This window comes from Urocitellus parryii, chromosome 6, assembly GCF_045843805.1.
Source record: "Urocitellus parryii isolate mUroPar1 chromosome 6, mUroPar1.hap1, whole genome shotgun sequence".
In the NCBI taxonomy this organism is placed as follows: Eukaryota; Metazoa; Chordata; class Mammalia; order Rodentia; family Sciuridae; genus Urocitellus; species Urocitellus parryii.
The window spans coordinates 97,881,022-97,898,351 of NC_135536.1; the positions used below are offsets into that span (position 1 = coordinate 97,881,022).

A 17,330-nucleotide genomic window follows, 5' to 3' on the forward strand; every position below is an offset into this window, starting at 1 on the left:
GACTCCAGAGTTTGAGGCAGGAGGATCACAAGTTTGAAGCCACCCTCACCAATATAGCAAGATCCTCAGCAACTTAGCAAGACCCTGATGAATACATATCTTTGCATCTCAAAAGTAAAAATAAGGGGGGCTGGGGTTGTGACTCAGTGGTAGAGCGCTCGCCTAGCATGTGTGAGGCCCTGGGTTTGAGCCTTAGCACTACATATAAGTAAATAAAATAAAGTTATTATGTCCAACTACAACTAAAAAACCTTTTTTTGTAATTAAAAATAAAAAGGACTGGGGATGTAGCTCAGTGGCAAAATATCCCTGGATTAAATTTTCAGTACAAAAAAAAGTCTGCCTTTATTAGATTTCTTACTGAAATGATTCCCTGCAATGCCTTCTACAGCGATATAGAAATAATAGTTTATTTATAAATATTTTATAGAAATATTTTATATTTTAATAGTTTATTTATAAATGTTATTTATAAATAATGATTTATTCATATAGAAGGGTTTGAGAGAAATGAAGCAAATATTCTAGAACATCTGAAGAATTTCACTCTTAAAAGTAAATTATAGGGCCAGCTGCCACGGCGCCTTCCTATAATCCCAGCGGCTCAGGATGCTGAGGCAAAAAGATCATGAGTTCAAAGCCAGTCTCAGCAAAAGCAAGGCACTAAGCAACTCAGTGAGACCATGTCTCTAAATAAATACAAAAAATAGGACTGAGGATGTGACTCAAAGGTTGAATGCCTCTGAGTTCAATCCCTAATCCCTCCCTCCAAAAGGTAAATCATAAACCATGTTAGAGGTGCTAAAAAAATTGAAGACAAGAAAATGATCAATATAGATGGGGATTAGTCAGGAATGTTTTCTTAGGATGATTCAAGATAGATTAATGAAAGGTGGGGGGTGCTGGAGATATAGCTCAGTTGGTAGAGCGCTTGCCTTGCATGCATGCACAAGGCCCAGGACCACACACACACACAAACACACACACACACACACACACACACACACACAAGACTAAGATTAATGAAGGAAGGAACCTAGTTATTAAGCCAAACCTAAAATTCCAGCAAGGCTTAAACTAGTTTATCAAATCTACCCATTGATTCGAATGAAATTTCAAAGCACTGAGGATTAAAAGGGATGTTCTAAAAGCTTCTAGAGAATAAAATAAGCCAATATAAAAAGGGTCCAGAATTAAAATGGAATCAGATGTGTAAAAAAATTTTGGAAGTTACAAAACCATACCAAAATACTTTCAAAAGCATTCATTTAGCAAGACTCTGATGAATACATACTTTGCATCTCAAAAGCATCCTGAAGGAAAATGATCCATCCTAGAGTGCAATTTACCCTTCAAAATTATCATAAAGTACAAGGAAGAATAATGATATTCAGGGGAAACCAACCTCTAGGTAAGCAGAGCTTACCTAGAAACTACATAAAGATACCACGTCAACCCCATCTGCTAGAGAAGTCCTGCATTTCCAGCTCTAATCTTCAGTTGATTCAACCTCAGTGAGAGGCCCCAGGACACAAGTGTCCACTTGAGCCTTTCCTCAGCTGTCTCACAGAAACCAGAAGATAATACATGGGTGTTATGGTATAATATCACTAAATTTTGAAATGACTTGTTATGCAGCAATATCAGTTGGAAGAATTCTTCAAATGTTTACAATCCATGAATTGTGGTCCACCAAAATGAGAAATGCTATAGAGGCAGGGAAACCAAAAATGAGAAGAGGCAAAGGAAATTCCCAGGATGAGCCAGGCACAGTGACGCACACCTATAATCCCAGCAGTTTAGGAGTCTGAGGCAGGAGGATTGAGAATTCAAAGCCAACCTCAGCAACTTAGCTTAGGCACTAAGAAACTCAATGAGACCTTATCTCCAATAAAATATAAAAACGGGCTGAGAATATGGCTCAGCAGTTAAGTGCCCCAGGGTTCAATCCCTAGTATCAAAAAATTAAGATTAAAATAAAATGAAAAATTCCCAGGATGATAGTTGGGCCTACAGGCCTAGAGGACTGCTAGTCCAGAATGGAGCAAGAAGACAAAAGTTTCTAAGAGAGAAGAGACTGAGGAAGAAATGAAGTTTGACAGAATATCTTACACATTCACTCACCCAATAAAGTTATGAGTGTCTTCTTTGTACCAGAAATTATACACTGGAAATAAAACAGAACAACACAGACCAAGTATCTGCTCTGAGAAATTAGCATTTTAGTGAAGGGTAAGACATAACAAAGAAATATACTGTTAAGTTTATAAATATATACACTATCAGTTTTGTGCTTTTCTGAAGTGTGGAAATTTTTAAAGAATATTTTTTAGTAAGTGGTACATATAAATCTTATAATTGATACATTAAAATTAAGCAAACAGCAAACAGAGACCATTATTAATATAAAGTCCAATAAAAACTAAATGAATTTATATGTGGTACCTTTTATGGTTTAGCTGATAATAACAGATAATACAATACCTGTGCTACAGAAAAGGAAACAATCAGCAGTGCATAGACAACTTACGAAATGGAAGAAAATCTTTACCAACTATTCACCTGACAGAGGATTAATATCCAGAATCTATAAAGAATTTTTTAAAGTAACAATAAAAGAAGTAATCCAATGGATGAGCAAATGATCTGAACAGACACCTCTCAAAAGAAGTACAGGTGACTAACAAATATGTGAAAAAAGGCTATATATATTTTGTTTTGTACTGGGTATTGAACCCAGGGCTTCACAAATGCTAGGCAAGTGCTCTATCACTGATCTACTTTCCAACCCTTTAAAATTTTTATTTTGACAAAGGATCTTGCTAAGTTGCTGAGGCTGACCTCGAACTTTCTTGATCCTCCTCAGGATAATGCTCAACATCTTTAGCCATCAGGGAAAGGCAAATCAAAAATAACTTGAGATCCAATCTCACCCCATTTAGAATGGCTATTATTTAAAAAAATTTTGGCAAGGATGTAGAGAAAAAAGAACCCGTATACAATATTAGTGGGAATAAATTAGTACAACCATTAAAACTAAAAATAGAACTACCATATGATCCAGCTATACCACGCCTGAGTGTATCTGAAGGAAATGAAGTCAGAACACAAAAGAGATGCTTGCATATCCATGCTTATTGCAATATTTATAATATCCAAGATGTGGAATCAGCCTAGGGAACCATCAACAGATGAATTTATAAAAAATATATGGTATGAATACACAATGGAGTGTTATTTGGCCATAAAGAAGAATGAAATCATATCATTTGCAGGAAAATGTATGAGACTGGAAGACATCATGTTAGGTGAAATTAGCCAGGCACATGAAAAACCAAGTATGACATTTTTCTTCTCATATTTGGGGGAAAAAAAAGAGAAAATACGAACCTGAAAGTAGAAGAGAGACAATTAGGAGAGGGAAAAAGGATTGGCAGATGTGAGGAATGAGGGTAGGGCAAGAGAGAGTGTTAGGGAGGGTATATATGGCCACGGCATAATATGTGGATGTATGGAACTGACATATAGAAATCCATTAATTTATACAATTAATATACATTAGTAATTATAATTTAAAATCAATATCTTGCATTAGGCATCATTCTAAGTAGTTTTTTTTTAAGAAAGAGTGAGAGAGAGGGAGAGAGAGAGAGGGAGAGAGAGAGAGAATTTTAATGTTTATTTTTTTTAGTATTTGGCGGACACAACATCTTTGTCTGTATGTGGTGCTGAGGATCAAACCCGGGCCACACGCATGCCAGGGGAGCGCGCTACCGCTTGAGCCACTTCCCCAGCCCCTCTAAGTAGTTTTTGTATACAGATCCACAGCCTTTTACCCAAAACCTTTGGAGCTCTATGTGTTTCATAATTTGGATTTCCTCACAGATTTTAGAAAGGTAATACAGTGCCTAAATTCTTTATTGCTTACTAACCCATTGGACTCTAAGCAGTATCCTATGACCAAAATTAAATTTCCATAGCAAAATATATGAAAATTCAAACCAAGAGTGTTAAATTGAAGTGGCACCCCCTTTTTTCACTGAAAAGTCTTAACTGGGCCTCTCCAGAAATCTTTATCCAGACTAATTTTAGGACTGTCTGCAAAAGAGTCTCTGCAAGAGAGTTCAATGTAGACAAACTTCCTATTTTCGTGTCACCCTGTTTCCTTGGCCATTGGCCGAGAAGATACCAGCACTCCAGGTGCTGGACACCCCCTTACAAATTTTTCTCAAACGTATCCAATATACTACTTTTAGTGCTGGGGATTGAACCCAGCACCTTGCACATGCAACTTATTCCATTTTCACAACAACCCTCTCATATTCCTATTTTACATGTGAAAAATGTGAAGGAAGTACACTGAAGCTAAATGGTTCTGCCCTAGGTCATGTAACTAATAAGACCTGCTTAGTCATGATAACACAAATACTAAACATTTTAAATTTAGTAGTACTGCTTAACATTTAAAACATCACGAAAGCGCATACCCATAATTTTAGTAAGGAATATCCCATATGCAAGATACATGGGAAGGGATAGTTTTTGTATATGCTGGATTGAAAAATTCTGAATAATCTACACGTAAAGGTACCATTAAAACTCAAGTGTGTGTGTGTGGGTGTGGGTGTGGGTGTGGGTGAGTGTGTGTGCTGTTTTTCCCTTAGTCCTTTTACTTCCTTGATGTTGATCTCTAAGTTTTTGGTTTTAAACATCCAGCAAGCCAGTTTCCCAGTCCTGAAGAGGGAGTAACAAATTATAACTTCAATATCTATAAATTTAATTATCCCTTTCATTTAATTGGGGGCGGTATTAGTACTGAAAGTCAGCATTATATACTATCTGTCCTGTAGTTGATGGCTTGTTTTCTAAAGTTAACCCTGGTTGCTTCATTTTAGAAGCAGTACCTCTGCAAAACACTAACAGGCAACAGTTATAAAGTTTAGAAGGAAAATACAAAATAAAATAAACAAAGCAAAAACATATAAAGTTTGTGTAATAGCTATGAACCAAGAAAAATGACTTTTATAATTTTGAACCTTTACTTAGTTACATATTATTTCCCCTGTTTGAGATCACAGTAATCTTTATAACAAAAATCAATCTTTTAAACACAACTTTAAATGAGCTGAAGTCTACCCTATTTTGGAGCCATTCTAACATGGAGTAAAGAGCCTAATCTTAGGTAAGATGGGGCTGTTCACAAATAACACAATACAACATTATATCAGAAATGTGAATCAAAGAAAGGCTAAGAGATCTTTTAACTTTCTTTCTGTGGAAAAAGTGGTAGGATGCTTCCAAGTTTTATAATGTCCCCTTTAAACAGATCAGGCTCTCCTTATTATCTTCTAAAAATGCATTTAAATTTCAATTTCAGTGTGAAGAGTAACAAAAAATTGTATATAAAATTTATTGACAACAGTTCATTTTATTCAGCTATAACACAATAAGTGACATGAATAAATACCAACCAAATTTGTTATTTTTATACAAATTCAAGATTTTGCTACATATAATTTTAGTTTGGAAAACACCAACTTGGCAAAGTACTCTCCTAAGCTTTACATTTAACTAAGTTTAACTTTTAAAGTATAATTTATAATCCAGAGCATATAATAACAATAATTAGAGGTCTGCATAGCCTAACAAAAATCAAAGGAAACAGTGTTAATGATCAGAAATTGACTTAGTCAAAGCAAACAGATGTAAGAAACAGGTCTTCAAATGACAGTGTGGCCCTTCTGTGTACCATACAATGTATAAAAGAGAGCACTTATGGAAACTTACATAAACTTTCATTTTATAAACCTTTATATAACACTTAGGAAAGGTTTAGACAGATATAGTTCTCAAATGCATACATATGCCTGGTTGCATATATTTAGGATGTAAACTATATTGTTATAACCTAAATAACAGTTGTTTAATCAGTTACAAAGTAATCATTTTTTGAGAATTTTTTAATATTTATTTTTTAGTTTTAGGCGGACACAACATCTTTGTTTGTATGTGGTGCTGAGGATCGAACCCAGGCCACACGCATGCCAGGCGAGCAGCCTACCTCTTGAGCCACATCCCCAGCCTCCAAAGTAATCATTTAAGTCTTTAAAACAGGTGCAAACCCTAATTCCTTTAAGTCTTAGTTTCCCCAAGTAATAAAACCTAACAAATACAAGAAAATTATCTTGATAAATAAGAGCAGATCAATGTTTCAGACTTTACTTTATATCAGTACATTAAAGTTCAAATAACTTTAACTGACTGTGTTAATTATAGCCAATATAGTCAATTTTTTGAGATTTACCTTCCACAAACCTTCTGCATTCACAACTTTACATCCTTAGTTTCATCATTTCATTTTGCACTTTAGCCCCAAAACATTACTTTACCAGACAAAATACTTTCATCCAGAAACATTTCTTTTACCTTCTAATTTTCCATACCTATAACTTTATTTTTTTTTATCTTTTCTAGTTTTTCTTTTTCTTTTCTTTCTTTCTTTCTTTTTTTTTTTTAGGGGTTTCTGGGGATTGAACTCAGGGGCACCCAACCACTGAGCCACATTCCCAGCCCTATTTTGTATCTTATTTAGAGACAGGGTCTCACTGAGTTGCTTAGCACCTTGCTGTTGCTGAGGCTGACTTTGATCTCATGATCCTCCTGCCTCAGCATCACAAGTCTCTGGGATTACAGGTGTGTGCCATCATGCCTGGCTTCTTCTCTAGTTTTGAACCCTTTTTAAAATTTATATTCTGAAGCGGTCCTTATGAGTTATCTATGCATTTAACTTACACAACAAATTTTGTACCAGGAGAGGGTTGGGCAATCCAGCATATACGAAAACTATCCCTTAATCTTTTTTCCCCCAGGTTGCATTCAAGGGATTGAAGCACAGGATATTTTTAAGCCTGACCTGTCTCCATGATCATTATCACAATTCCATCAACTTTAAGTGCATTTCCCACTGTTAATTTTACCCAGAGGCCCCCTTTGGGCCTTTTTCTTATACTAGGTATGTTGATATGCACTGGAAGAGGCCCTTTCCATCCTTTTCTTTAGGCTTCTTTGAAGATCCTGTTAAATCATGATGCAAGCAAAAGACTACCGACTCCAATTTTAAATCAAAATAAGTTTGTAATTCTGGCCAGGACTGTCTCTCCTGAAAACCCTGGGCTATAGAACAGTACCCTAGCTCTCTAGGAGCATAGTTTTATAGCACAAAAAGTTGCAAAGGGGGGTGTCTTGAGAACTTATAAATAACAGGATTTTGACAAGCATAATACAAAGGCAGATAGTAGGTTAATGATCTACATGGTTTAACATTTCAAGATAGGGAATAAATTTAGATCCCAACATCAGAATTTATGAGGCACCACTGAGGTTTCAGAGAGGGTTGTTATCTGGTCAGGGAAAGATAGACATGGGTGAATTCAAGGCATGGGCAAACAAGTTTAGAAATTGCAGTAATTTTATAGTAAAACAGAAATTAACTTTTCATGACTTTGTGATGAGATGAGTCCCAATCTTAAGGTGGAATTAGGTGGGGTTCATCAACCCTTTTGCAGAGGCTGCTTACAAACACAAATTGACCTCAGTTTCTGTCTTTCTTTTCTGGGTACAGTTATTTATTCTGCCAAGTGCCCAGGCATTTAGTTTGATGGGCTACTATTTTTTTTAATCAAGGTTTATCTACAAACAAAATATCTTTCCATTACATCATTTTGTCTCTATATTTTAACTGGCTTTAAATTTAATTTCAACAATAGAACTAAATCTAAAACAGGTGTTTTATTCATAAATATAACTAAGAATATAGTAAATTACCTTCAGTATTATATATATTTTTGGTACTGAGGATTGAACCCAGCTATATTTAACCACTGCCCCCCCTTTTTTTAAATTTTGAAACAGGGTCTTGTTAACTTGCTGAGGGCTCCACTATGTTGTTGAGGCTGGATTTTTAAAAATTTATTCTAATTTGTTGTATATGACAGCAGAATGCATTTCAATTCATAGTACACATATAGAGCACCCTTTTTCACATCTCTACACACAGTAGAGTCACACCATTCATATCTTTATACATGTACCTAGAGTAATGATGTCCATCTCATTACACCATCCTTCCTATCCCCATGCCCCCTCTCTTCCCATTCTTCCCCTTTTCCCTACTAAGGTTTCTCCATTCCTCCCATGCTACCCCCACATCCCCTTTATGAATCAGCATCCACATATCAGAGAAAACATTCAGCATTTGGTTTCTTGAGATTGACTTACTTCACTTAGCATGATATTCTCCAACTCCATCCATTTACCTGCAAATGCCATGATTTTATTCTCTTTTAATGCTGAGTAGTATTACATTGTGTATATATACCACAGTTTCTTTATCCATTTATCTACTGAAGGGCATCTAGGTTGGTTTCACAGTTTAGCTATTGTGTATTGTGCTGCTATAAACGTTGATGTGGCTGTGTCTCTGTAGTATGCTGTTTTTAAGTCCTTTGGTATAAACTAAGGAGTGATAACTGGGTTAAATGGTGGTTCCATTCCAAGTTTTCCAAGGAATCTCCATACTGCTTTCTATATTGGTTGCACCAATGTGCAGTCTCACCAGCAATGTATGGGTATGCCTTTTTTCCCACATCCTTGCCAACGCTTATTGTTGTTTGTATTCTTTAAAAAAATATATTTATTTTGGGGCTGGGGTTGTGGCCCAGTGGTAAAGCGTTCGCCTAGCATGCATGAGGCACTGGGTTCAATCCTCAGCACCACATAAATATAAAATAAAGACATTGTGCCAACCTAAAACTAAAAAATAAATATTTTTTAAAAAATTTATTTCACTTATTTATTTTTATGTGGTGTTGAGGATCAAATCCAGGATCTTGCATGTGTGAGGCGAGCGCTCTACCACTGATCCACAACCCCAAGCCCCTGTTTGTAATCTTTTTTTAAAAAAAAATATTTTATTTTTTAGTTGTAGTTGGACACAATACTTTTATTTTATTTATTTTTATGTGGTGCTGAGGATCAAACCCAGGGCCTCGCATAAGCTAGGCGAGTGCTTTATCACTGAGCCACATCCCTAGCCCCTGTTTGAATTCTTTTTTTTTTTTTAATATTCTTTAGTTGTCAATGGGCCTGTATTTCATTTATTTATATGTGGAGCTGAGAATTGAATCCAGTGCCTCACACATGCTAGGCAAGCACTCTGTCACTGAGCTAAACCCTAGCCCCCTTGTTTGTATTCTTAATAGCTGCCATTCTGACTGGAGTGAGATGAAATCTTAGAGTAGTTTTGATTTGAATTTCTCTAATTGCTAGAGATGTTGAACATTTTTTCATATATTTGTTGATTGATTGTATATCATATTATGAGAAGTGTCTATTCAATTCCTTGGCCCATTTATTGATTGGGTTATTTGTTTTATTGGTGTTAAGATTTTTGAGTTCTTTATATATCCTGGAGATTAGTGCTCTATCTGATGTACATGTGGTAAAAATTTGCTTTCATTCTGTAGGCTCTCTATTCACCTCACTGATTGTTTCTTTTGCTGAGAAGAAACTTTTTAATTTGGATCCATCCCATTTATTGATTCTTGATTTTATTTATTAAGCTATAGGAGTCTTAATAAGGAAGTCAGGATCAATCCAACAAGATGGAGATTTGGGCCTACTTTTTCTTCTGTTAGGTGCAGGGTCTCTGGTTTAATTCCTAGGTCCTTGATCCACTTTGAGTTGAGTTTTGTGCATGGTGAGATATAGAGGTTAAATTTCATTTTGTTGCATATGGGTTTCCAATTTTCCCAGTGCCATTTGCTGAAGAGACTATCTTTTCTATCTTTTCTCCAATATATGTTTTTGGTGACTTTGTCTAATATAAGGTAACCGTAATTATATGGGTTTCTCTCTGTGTTCTCTATTCTGTACCATTGGTCTATAAGTCTATTTTTGATGCCAATACCATGGTTTTTTTTGTTTTTTTTTTTTACTATTGCTCTGTAGTATAGTTTAAGGTCTGGTATAGTGATGAAGTTTGATGGACTACTATTATAGCAAGAATTGCTTTGCTGTAGTGATGAATATTCCCTGATCAAATTGGGTTTCCTGTTAGATCTTAAAATGGGAGACTATTTCTATCCCCAGGTCACAAACTGAGAGTCCTGGAACCTACTGCCACATCCTTTATGACCCACAGCCTCCACCCTCCAAGGGCAAAAGGGGCTGGAAGGCAGGGCAGAGGTCATGTTCTCTCTGGCCATTTTTCTATAGCCAAGGCAGCTTTTCTGGGATTTTTTTTTTTTTTTCCTAGTTTAGTGCTAGTGTCCTTGACCACAGTGAGGTGATCTGTGGCTGCCTGGGGCTAACCTGAGAAACAGTGCTGGGAGTTCAAAAGTTTGAAATCTCTTTTTAATCTTTATTTCAGTGTCCTGCTTTCCTTGCACACCAGGGGCAGTGCCTTTTGGCACCTTTTACTTCCTGATGGTTCAGACCCCTTATCATGCAACTGCATAAATAAGTACCTGTGCATACAGAATCTCTTTCAAATACTTTACCCCAATAGACCAACTTCAATGTCAAGATTATATAATAATCCAGAAAAACCATTCAAAGGCCAGATGGTGTTACAGTAAACTGACTTTCTCTTAGACAGACTTTTAGCTGTAGGGGGCCCATTAAGCCAAGATCTCTACCAGTAAGATCAATGCAGCATGGCCCATGTCTTAAAGGGCCAGTAACAAACAACAAAACAAAACAAAAAACAGACAAGAGAGGATCGCTGAAACAAGGGCTGACAGACGGGAACACTTAAAATGGACAGACCTGCTCGACCTGCACTTACAAATTTCTTCCACTTACAGATCAACTCCAACTATAAGATTGTACCATAATCCAGAAAGCTATTTAAAAGCCAGATCATTACAGTAAAACATTATCTTTGACAGACTTATACCTACAGGTAGCCCTTTCTTCAACTCACTTTACTTCTGACAGACTAACTCCAGTTGCAAGATTGTACAAAAAAGAAATACAGAGAGACAATAAGAGAGGAGCCTCCAAACCATGGCCAATAGACAGGAACCTATAAATTGAGCAGCCAAGATCTTTCCCTAGTGACTACTTATAGGATCAATGCAGTACTGGCCATGTCTTAAAAGGGGTAATAACAGATATAGACAGACAACCAGAGGGAATTCCCAAGCCCAAAGCCCACAAACATATGAGAACCTAGAACAGATCAGAAGGGAGTAAATATCCCTAGGTTCTCAAGTCCCGCTTAACACCACAGATGTCCCCAGAGAGAGAAACCATATGTTCCCACGAACAGGAACCACATATATGGAATCAATGGCCTCGGCCTGCACACGGGGGACTTACCAAAGAGCCAAAGTTCTTGCAACTTTCCTAAGTTCAGTTTCCTTTTTCTCAAAGTGGACCATGATGGAGCAAACCATACCAGGGAGAGGAAGCGGAGTTCCCTGAAGGAAAAGGGACAGCAGCTGCTGGGACAGTCCCTCAGTCCCTCCCTTTACTCACAGGAATAAGCTCCTCTGGTTCAACCTGAGGCAAACACCCGTTTCCTAACTCTCTTGCAGTTGGTTCTCAACAAGTTTGCCAGCCACCTTGAATCCTCAGCATGAAAGTGGGGTTCTTTGGAGAGCCAGGCCCAAGAAAGCTGGAACAGAGGCTGCTCAGGTCCCATCTGGGGTGCCAAATTTGTTGCTGAAAGCTTGGTTCTTGTTCCTGATGCCAATCCAATAATGAGGACACAGTTTGAGAAAAGGAAAAAGAAGGTTTATTGGTTTGCTAGCAAAGGAGAAACACAGGGACTCCTGTCCCAGAGACTGTGATTCTTCGCATCAGGAGGAACAGGGGGCTTTTAAAGAGGTGATTCATTTGTTAATTTGGGAGATAGTCATTTCTGAGATCTTCTGGTACCATCCCCAAAGTCTGGATTACTTTATTCCTATGGTGGGTGTGTACAAGGACAGATAAACCTGGCTAGGATGGGGAGGAAAGGTAATCCAGTTTCCCCTGAGATGAGAGAGGGGAAGAGATTAGGGAGGAGCAGAGAGAGAGGAAGAGAAAGAAACATGCTTATTTTAAAAATAGGGTGATTGGGGGACAGCAGTGAGCCAGTAAGAGGAAAGCAGGGATGGCAGCAGCTGGAAATATAAAATTGTTTGGAGTTAACACTGATTCCAACCACAGGTGAGTCAGCCTCTACTCCTGCTGTTCCAGTTCAGACCTCAAATGCTTCAGATCATCAGATGGCATCACCGCCTTCAGGATGCCAATGCATGAAGGGAAAATGAAAGGCTGTCCAATGAGTTCAGAACCCTCTGGTCCAACTTGTGAGAGCAAAACATGCTTTGTGCCTGCCCACCAAGATGGTGCTTCTGAGTATGTGGAGTGTCCTGTTGTGGGCGCTGCTGCTAAGAATAAGGAGAACCTGCGTATTTCAAATATGATGCCACCACCTAATCAAACACCAGCTCCAGATCAGGCCTTGACTTGTCTACCATCAGAGAGGAGTCATCCATTCTACGAGCAGATTCAGAGAAAAAGTGGGTTTATCCTTCCAAACAGATGTTCTGGAATGCGATGTTAAGGAAAGGGTGGAAGTAGAAGAATAAGGCTAGTAGTCAGAAAGATATGCATAATATCATTAAAATTCACAATCAGAACAATGAACAGGCCTGGAAGGACATTTATTTATTTATTTTTAGTTGTTGACAGACCTTTTTCTTTTTCTTTCTTTTTTTTTTTTTTTTACTTCTATGTGGTGCTGAGAAATCAAACCCAGTGCCTCACACATGCTAGTTAAGTGTGCTACAGCTGAGCCCCAGCCCCAGCCCCTGAAAGGAGATTTTGAAGTGGGAAGCCCTTCATGCCGCCTAGTGTCCTTGATCCGATTTGGAGGGAAAGCAAAAGAATATTCACCAAGGGCAAGAATTTGTTCCTGGATGGGGTATGAGCTGCCTTTGGACAGGCACGTTTGGATCATCAACGGTTGTGGCACAGAAGTTAGATCTGTGACAGATTGCTATGATGGTGGCAGAGTTGACAAGGACTACCAGTTCACCATCCTGGACGTCTGCCCTGTTTTGGATTCGCTTGCAGCAGTATGGGACAGAATGAAAGTTGCTTGGTGGGGCTGGGCCTCTTGACCACTGTTTCGTTTGTGATGCAAAGTATAAATTTTTTTTTTTTCTGAGAGATACATTAAATATTTCCCCAAAACTGAATCTCACTCGTGATGTAATGGGAACTTCAACTGAGTAATCGTGCTTCATCCTCCATTTAGCAAAGGACCCCTGCTCCATTCAGTTTTTTTTTTTTTTTTTTAAGAGAGAGAGAGAATTTTATTATTTATTTATTCTTTAGTTTTCGGCGGACACAACATCTTTATTTGTATGTGGTGCTGAGGATCACGCATGCCAGGCGAGCACGCTACCTACCGCTTGAGCCACATCTCCAGCTCCTCCATTCAGTTTTGAGCTGCGTTTTGCCTTGTGTTTTACAGCAGATCATTCCGACTTTTCTTCCTATTTGGTTTAAGTGGGAAGCAGTACCTCAGTTTTTCCCTTAGCTGCAATATTGCTGTGTATTTCATCTAGTCTGAAAAAATAGATTTTAGAATGAGGAAAGCTGCTTTTTTTCTTACTGTTTTCTCAGAAATATTTGAGAGATAAAACCCGAAAGTCAGTGTACTGCCCGTGAGCTTTCACCTGGTTAAATCCTTTAACTAAAACTATTTATTATAAATAAGCAAAATCTTTTTAAAAAGAGACTATTATTTCTGAAGTCCCTACAATACCCTGAACAAAATGCAAAGCCATACATTTGCCCTCAGCAAGACTAATGCTTGTCTTGGCTCTCTAAATTCTCCTTTATATGCATTTTTCAGACTGGGCCTTGTTAAAAAAGTTTCAACTAACATGAGGTGCTGATGAATAAGCTTTGACACATATATTTTAATTTTTAAAATATTTTTCTGTTGTTCGGATATGTAACTCTGCTCCCCTAAAACAGATCTCTTCATTGTCCCTGGAATTTCAAGTTATCCCAACTCTGAGTCCCATTCCTTCCTCCACTGGAAGCCTTCCCCCTGGTTGGCCTAATCCAGATTTAAAAGCCTGACGCAAGTCATAGTGCCAGTGATTATATTTAGCTGAGTATTAACATTCACACTAAGAGTATTTTTCTCAGCTGTAGTATGTTTGCATCAATTCACTGTCTCAATCTTTATGTTTTAAGGAAGCTTTAAGCTTGGTGTTGAATTCCTTGTATCAGTAAACCCAAAACTGGTTATTCTAATTATAGCAGCATGTTACAAATGACTGTTTTTTAAAGTGTTGATAATATTAAATCCTTTAATTTATCCTGGGGAAAAAAAGTTGTAGTAGCAGAGCAGCAAGGGTTATTTTCAAAGCATAAAGTGAACCACTGTTACAAATTAATTTGTGTGTGTGTGTACATGTTTGTGTGAGCTCTGTTTACCCAGTTGGAATTATAAAGTTATTTGAATATGCAGCCAATTATCTTATGGAAGAGTTTTCAAGGTATCTAGGAAAAAAAGAAAAGAAAATAGACCTGTCATAATTACATTCATGTTGTTTTCCCAAATAGTAGCAAACCATTTTCCTAAACCTCTTTCCTCTCACCACCATTAATCTAACTTGCTTTTATGAAATTCAAGTGTCAGCCCTAAAACACAAGTAAATAATTGTTCCCTAAACAAATAAGAGTTTGGACTAGCAAAGAGGAGCTTGGAAAGGTTCAAGTGCAATTCCTCTGAAAATTTGTACTTATGTGGAGAAAAAAAAAAAAGAAGAAGAAAGTTAATGAATGAGAAACTATTTCTAAGGACAGAAGCAGTGGTTGTCCTTTTGGAAACCTTTCTTCTTGAATATAGAGTGGGTTTAAGAGCAGACTTCCTTGAATAGGTAGTGTTTTGGTTGCTTCCTCAAGCTTCAGGGTTACTAGGGAGCTATGTCCTTAAAAGACCTCTGCAGCAGGAGGGATGAGGTCAGTGCACTCACTCCGGCAGAGCAGGAACCACACCTACTGCAGGAAAGAATGACAAGGAACAAAGAAAGGAGGACTGGGAGAGGGCCACTGTGGGTGTGGGTGTTAATAGAGGACACAGAATGAGAAAAGGGATCTGTAGCAAGACACCAAACAAACTGGAAATAGAAGTGTAAGGAAGAAAAGAAGGAAAAGATAGATTATAGTTACAAAAGGAAAAAAAGGAAACCAGAGAGGATGAAAAATTTAAAGCACATAATAAAACAATAGTAAGTTAGGGGAATATTGAAACAAAAATGGGAGAACACCCCAACAGTGTAACCAAAGAGACAGAATTTTTCCCCCCTGCAAATAATATTTTTACAAATAAAAAGAAACTTTAAAAAATTGGCTCAAACACAAAACAAAATGAAAACTTCACTTTACAATAGCACTATTCTGATTGAATATCAACACTGGATTTTCTTATTCAACTTGTTGTTTTAGAAGCATGTGAGAACAGAGCATAAATGCAGAGATACCATCTCACCAGATGGTGGGAACCCGTGGTATGCAGGCAGTATCTGGCCCTCATTCTATTTCATCTTACTCACAGAGGAATCGCTGACAAGAAATATTAGAATTTCATGCAAAAACAGCATTGCGGTATGAAAATCCTTAACAGTAATGTGGCAAAAGGCCACAAGATGGTGATGGTATACCTGAAGAGATCTCAGTCCTCTGCACAATGAGTTGCGCCTAAATCTCACCCCTCCCTTAACAAATTTTTCTTCAGCAAGAAATTGTTATGTGTGTGGAGTTGGAAACTATGAAGGAGGGAATATTTGAAGAACATGACCTTTATAGCAAAATATAATAATGTTTATCCATTTATTTTTTTTTTCCCCAATTAAAAGCAATGAAGCGGTACCAGCAAACAGGAACTATTTTTTTTTTCCGTCAAAAAAGCACTCTGAAAAAAAGTAATTAATTAATTAAAAAAATGAGAAGAAGTCACTCTGCAAGTGATATTTTTGTTCGTTTATTTAGAGAATGGTCTCCCTATGTTGCTCAGGTTAACTCTGAATTCTGGGCTCAAGCAACCCTCCTACCTCAGCTTCCCAAGTAGCAGTCCTATGCTGCCTAAGGGTACGTTTTAAATAGTAACTGTTAAATCTTTAGAAAAATATTTGTATTTTTCCTGAGCTCCATAAAATGAGAAATTTTCCTGAGTAGTCCACTGAAGGTTTTATTTCCTTTACTGTTATTTCCTTACTCATCAAAGAAATGACTAGCAGAGTTAATCTCTTACCTAAAAAGGGTGTGGCCTTTGGGTTACTAATGACTCATATTGATATACAGATAAGTTCAACTTTCAAACGTGCAAACATAATGAACACACTTTTTATGAACTATTTAATACAGAATCAAAGCTTGGATGGAGGAATAAAGTGCAATCTTGTGCCTAAAATACCAAGAAAAGCCAGGAGGGAAACAGCCTAAAGCGGGTTTTAGAACCATAGTCCTTTCATCCCCAGTCCTTTTTATTTTTTATTTTGAGACAGGGTCTTGCTAAGTTGCCCAGGCTGTCCTCAAATTTGCAATCCTCCTGCCTCAGCCTCCCAGGTAGTTGGGATTACATGTGTGCACCCAGCTAGGGCCATAACTCTTTATTTGATTAACAATATTAGTCATTAAAAAAATATTTTTTTTTTCCACTGGGGATGTGGCTCAAGTGGTAATGCGCTCGCCTGGCATGCGTGCGGCCCGGGTTCGATCCTCAGCACCACATACAAAGATGTTGTGACCGCCGAAAACTAAAAAATAAATATTAAAATATATATATATTTTTTCCCTAGATAACATCAAGTAAACTCTTTTTAAAATATTTATTTTATTAAATAAATATTAATATATTAATATATAATATATTATATGTAATTTAATATATTATATATAATATATTAATATATTATATACACAACATCTTTGTTGGTATGTGGTGCTGAGGATCGAACCCGGGCCGCACGCATGCCTGGCGAGCACGCTACCACTTGAGCCACATCCCCAGCCCTCAAGTAAACTCTTAAAAAAAGTAACAAGTCCTAAATATTGACTTGAAGCTGATAATATGTTTCAAAAGTGCACAACAATCTTTACCTTTGACTCTGTAATTGCATATCAAAGAATTTATCTTTGTTTCACATCACTCCAACCACAATGGCAATTATCAAGAATATAAGTAATAATAAATGTTGAAACACTCATACATTGTTGGTGGGACTGCAAATTAGTGTATCCACTCTGGGAAGTAG

General features: G+C 37.3%; 1 pseudogene; it reads left to right on the top strand.

Moving 5' to 3' along the window:
* The first annotated feature begins 12,227 nt into the window (after positions 1 to 12,227).
* Positions 12,228 to 13,175, top strand: LOC113183646 (holocytochrome c-type synthase-like; annotated as a pseudogene).
* Positions 13,176 to 17,330: the final 4,155 nt, after the last annotated feature.